This window comes from Gymnoscopelus microlampas, assembly GCF_963454915.1.
Source record: "Gymnoscopelus microlampas genome assembly, chromosome: 12".
NCBI classification, from domain to species: Eukaryota; Metazoa; Chordata; class Actinopteri; order Myctophiformes; family Myctophidae; genus Gymnoscopelus; species Gymnoscopelus microlampas.
The window spans coordinates 5,912,282-5,918,226 of record NC_139949.1 but is presented as its reverse complement, the minus strand read 5'-3'; positions in this window follow the sequence as shown (position 1 = coordinate 5,918,226).

The window sequence follows — 5,945 nt, the reverse complement described above, 5'->3', positions numbered from 1 at the left end:
CAAGGGACACAGACAGACAGACAGACAGTTACAACGGGTAGTCTGACAACGGGTATAATGAGCATGCATTCCCTATTTGCATCGTTCCCAACTTGCAACGTTCCCGAGTAGGCTTGTACCCAACGGGCACCGGTCTAGTGATTGAAAAATGGGTCATTATCCATAATGAGCACTAATGCATTTTGTACTGCAAGTTTATTTTAATGCCAGTAATGTTGTACATTTAATCAAGTTTAATAGCCATACCTACCCTGGGTAAATAATGATTACATTTTTAATACAGGACTTTTACTTATTTCTGCATAAAACATGAGTACTTGTTCCACCACTAGTAGCAGGTGAATTAGTGAGCTGTAGGAGGGAGAATTTCTTCAAAGATAAACCCATCAAACTTCATGTTGGTGTAGCATGGAAACTCATTGTTCAGTCATAACTTCATCATCCAGCAAGGGAACACAGGATTCAAAATTAATCACCAATGCTGGAAAGGAACTACATTTTACTCAAATGTATGTCTCAATAGAAGAGCAGGGAGACCAAATACCTCCATCCCAAATGTATAAGATATATTGTATTAACATACTCTACCATACAGATCGGACAACATTACACTGTGTTCACTTAAAAAACAAAAGTGACACAGCTTACACAGCTTCAGGTTGCTCATCCTCACCACAGGTACTGCTTCTGCACTACGCACAACAAAGGTGTGAAAATGAAACCACCACTGGGGGGAAAATGTGTGTTTAAAAAAACACTGCTTGTGTGTGTGTGTGTGTGTGTGTGTGTGTGTGTGTGTGTGTGTGTGTGTGTGTGCGTGCGTGCGTGCGTGCGTGCGTGCGTGCGTGCGTGCGTGCGTGCGTGCGTGCGTGCGTGCGTGTGTGTGTGTGTGTGCGCTAAGGAAGCAGAACAAATACATTTTACTCTTATGTACACATAACAAAACGTTGAACCATGAACCTTTATAAGCCCATCGATGCATCATCTATTTACATTTAATTTAATTTGCATGTGTTTATGTTGTCAACACACCTATGGCAGTTTCAGCATGAAACAGTTATTACCATGCAGACCCATGAACACTTTATTGTATATAACTCAGAGAAAGAAAGAAAGAAAGAAAGAAAGGTTAAACCCTTTGTACAACTGCGAACAGGGAAATGTAGTTTCACAACAGGCTAATGACCAGTGAAAGTTAAAAGCTGTGCTGTGAGAGTGTCAGGTCAGGTGGGGGTTTTACTCATGTCACACACAGAAGAACACTGGAAAAAAGAGAAAGAAATCCCAAATGTCACTTAAAGGGAAAAACTATGAGTGAATTAGATAGATAATTATCTGAACAATAAACCCCCTTTTCCACCTCACATATTATATAACACGTCCATCACAGATTAGAAGGTACATAAATCAACAGCTTCACTCTTCAACAACACTGCTGAACATAAAGCTGACCAGGCCCTGACACCTGACAATGGAGCATCTTTTCACCATTCTGCTTGGCATCTTTACCCTCTCAGGTTGTCTTCAAGCAAAACCTGTCGACAATGACTTCAAACCTGAATTAATAGGGACACCCATATGTGTAAGTTATATATATATATTTATTTTTGTATTTTCATTTTAAAAATCTGCATTCTAAACTAATTTATTTTTTGCTTTTTTGTTATGCCATTAACTGCTTTCTTCCATACAAACAGGATTCAGGATCCTACTATACTCCCAATACCTCCATTCCCGACATGACGGTATGATTTTAATACAACAGAACCACTGTATTGTAGAGAAAGAACAGTATGATTATTACCTATTCATGACCCTGGAAGTAAATGTAGTTCCAGACACACATGAGTTACAGAACACTGCAATGCTCTAATGTTCACATGTTGGATTGAAGTTTGGTCAAAACAACAAACATTTAACAATTAAATGATGAAACTAATGAGAAGTATGTATATATCATTGTTATACATTCCCAGTTTAGCAGACCAGTCCATTAAGTTAGAAAAAAAGAGGTTCTGCTGTATGACGCACTTACTCGTATCAGCAAGTTATTTGTTCATTATACTTTTAAGAAACCACAAAAGGAAGTGTAGTACAGGAAACGCGGCAGCTTGGCATGTGTCTCTTTGTTTCATGTAGCTGCAACTCAGAGCAACAGTGAAAACCACAAGCTCATCTTCATTCAGTCAAAGCTCTGAACAACACAATCTCTGTTCTGTTCACAGGAATCCTGTGTATACAGCTGTTTTGGTGCTGAACTGGAGGCCATAAAGCATGAATGTACCATCACTGAGGGACAAGGTTTCAACATAAACCTGATAAAGGAACACTTGAACAAAATGCAAGATGTAAGTATTTAATATAAGGTATATGATATAAGAATTGAAAATACAGTGTAACTCCTGAACCGGCAGGATATTAACCACAATGCATTACATCCAGAGACAAGCCGCCCGTGAAATTCTAATGTTCCTCCTACTATAGAAACTAATGTTTGTAAGATGTGGTGTTATGGTTATTAGTGGTTTGAAAATAATGGTTCATCATTTGCTGGAAATAATGCAATGACTCTTCTCTACAGGTACCAACCAACTCCACAGACTGTTCCTGTGAGAACTGGCCGCAACGTCCCGTACAAAAGTTCCTTATCAAACTTAAAGAGGTTGTTAAAGCAATAACAGAGATGAAAAGCTCAGCCCCTGTACAAAGTAAATGATGTAATTTAATTTGTTTTGTTAACTTACATTCTTGGGATATTGTTGTGAAACCATACAGCATGTTTAATGTATCTATAATGACATGAAATGTAATGTCATTAAATGTATGTTTCATATCAGTTTAATAATAATATTTATTGTCAATATATTTATTGTCAGTGTGGTATTGTTTATGCCCTGAACGTATAACTTGCTAATAAAACAGTATTTTAATCAGTGTAAATAGTGTGTATTTCTATGCTTACATGTGAGCTCCAGACTGACTGCATGGGCTTCAAACCTCTCAGTCACTTCCTACATGTTCATGTACAGTATGTATTCAGAGGTAATACAGTGTAGCTAGTCTGATGACCAGCTACCATGGTTTAGTGTTAGGTGTAATACATTAATCTGCCTGTGGCAGAAAGTCATTCAAATCAGCCCTGCTTTTACCAGATGCAACTTTAAACTGATGAACACATTAATGCATTACTAATTACAATATAAAATTATGATTGTGAAATGGAACATTTTGCATAATGACTGCTTTTATGTTTGGCACTGTAAGCATACCTTGATGCCAATAACTTCATGAATACAGGACATTTATGTTTAACAGACTATGTCTGTGATATAGTGTTGCTACAGTACTTTTACTTAAGTAAAACAGGTGAGTCCTTGTTCCACCACTTGTAGAAGGTGAATTATTGAGCTGTAGGAGGGTGAATTTCCTCAACGATAAACCCAGCAAACTTCATGTTGGTGTAACATGGGAAAATAAACCCATTGTTCAGTCATAACTGCATCACCCACAAAGGAAACAGGATTCAAACATACTTCAATCAAATAATCACAAACTTTGTCTCTGATGTCATGTTTACCTCAGCAAATAGGGCTGCCAACTACCTGCAATTCAAAAAGGGACACACAGCGTCCCTTATTTCTTAGAAACATGCATTGTGAGCTTATACTGTATAGCTTATACTGTATAGCCTACTGTAGAAGAGATTTAGAAACTGGTCCATGTACAGGACACTGGGGTCCAGTTTACGCACTGACATTTTGCACCTTAATCCCATGTATGACGCACTGACCTTTGTCTTATATTGTGTGTGTTTTTACCTAGCACCTTAACTAACGTCCATAAGTATATCATGCACAGTATACGTCTGCTGCTATGCTCACTCACCTTTATATCTTATCTCAGGCACCATGTGTCATTGGTTGATTCCCAAAAATAAGTAACAAAGTGTGTCCCTTATCAGTTCAATAAGGGACAAGTCTTTTTGTTTCCAAATGAGGGACAATTCCTTATTTCGAGGGACAGTTGGCAACCCTAATGGTGCCTTTATCCAAACTGCTTTACAATGTGCATTACATTCATACATTCACACGCTGACAGCAGAGGAAACCATGCAAGGCACCAACCTGCTCATCAAGAGCATGACAGGGTTTGGTGTCTTGTTCAAGGACACTTCAACACTAGGGGGAGCCACTCGCTCTACCTCCTGAGCCACTGCCGCCCTGTACACACAATGTATGTACCCACAATACAATTAATACACTAATAATTAAACTTGTGGTTAATTGTTGGTACAATGGTTTTTGCCCACTTTCCATGTCTGGACATTTGCGCGCGCACACACACACACACACACACACACACACACACACACACACGCGCGCGCACACGCACACGCACACGCACACACACACACACACACACACACACACACACACACACACACACACACACACTTGAAATATTTATTTATGTCAACATAAACAGAAGTACAAGATGTACAAAGGACATAAACACTACCAGTGCAGTCAGATAAAGGGAAAACTGCCATTTACAAATTGCATGTAAAGCAGAGCATTGTTACATGTCGAACACAGCGGACAACAATAATGGGTAAAGGAAACAACGCCTCCTCCAAATTGAGCGGCTTCCTATAATAGCTGATATTGAGCAGTACCTTGTTAATTGTTTAGCCCTCCTTTTGGAGAGGCCGTCCATTTGCAGGCCCCTCACAACCAACTTGTGCACGTGTCCTAGACTACCAAAGATAAAAAAAAAAACAAAGTTTACATCTGTAGCCTAGCTGAGAGATGGTCTGCTCTAGCTGATGATATTTTAGCACTTTGGTTAGGAAGGCTTCCTCTAAGCGGTAATCAAAAGTACAGCCGACGTCGAGAATGAACACCTCCCTATGGTTTTCATTAACAACAATGACATCAGGGGTGTTAGCTGAAATGTTAGAGAACACAGAATCATCGTTACACAAGCTAAACATGCTCGGCTTCACAGTAGAATGCTTATACAGCATGATGGAGGACCTGAAAATAGAAGTGATATCTTTTGATATCAAATCCACTATTCTGTCATGCCTACTTATGTAGAGTCCCCTGTATACATGGCACCCATTTAAGATGTGGGACATGGTTTCAGCTATTTGCTCATGACCATGATGTATACAGTGAGGTGCATGGTTGCCTGGAAACCAGATGGAGAGGTTAAGTTTAGATGGTAAAACCTGCAACCTCGCTTTCAGAGTAAAGACAACAATGCATTCGTCTAAAGCAACATTTTTGAACACAGAGTGAGAGACAGTGGTCCGCAGCAGGGAGACATGTAGTCTCCCCTTGCAGCCTCAGCTTGGTCCAGTGCTGCCGCTGCCTTTGCTGTTGTGCCCATAAGAGGCGGCCTCGGCCATTAGTCAGTGGGAGTTGGTGTTCTGCTCCACATACATATGACTATAGATGCTCTGAGTCAGATAGAAAGTCCTCCGAGACAGCCATCACCTCAGAGTTAGACCCTACCCACTTCAAGGTAACATCAGCCCAACAGCACAGATCGTTTAAGTCCGGCCAGTCTGACCACACACCGAAGCCGGGAGAGCGACTGTCTAGCTTTCCACTAGGTTTCCTCCTGAAGCCTAAGAAGCTAGGATCCGAGCCACATGCCAGGGGGACCTTACGTCGTTTTAGGTCCAGGAACAGAGATGAGCGTGCAAGCTCTCTCACATACTGGTCATCATTGTTCAGCATATTTAACAAATGGGAGAGCCTCGTAGCAATATATGTCCATTCAAAATTGGGAACACCCAAACCACCCTCACGTTTACTGTGAAATATAATGTCACGTGTTGTGTGTGTTAAGAACAGTCCATTGTCTCCAGTGATGCTATGCTCATTTGAGAAGTGGTTGCTCTCTATTTTTATGACGTGACGCGCACGTCGCTTAAC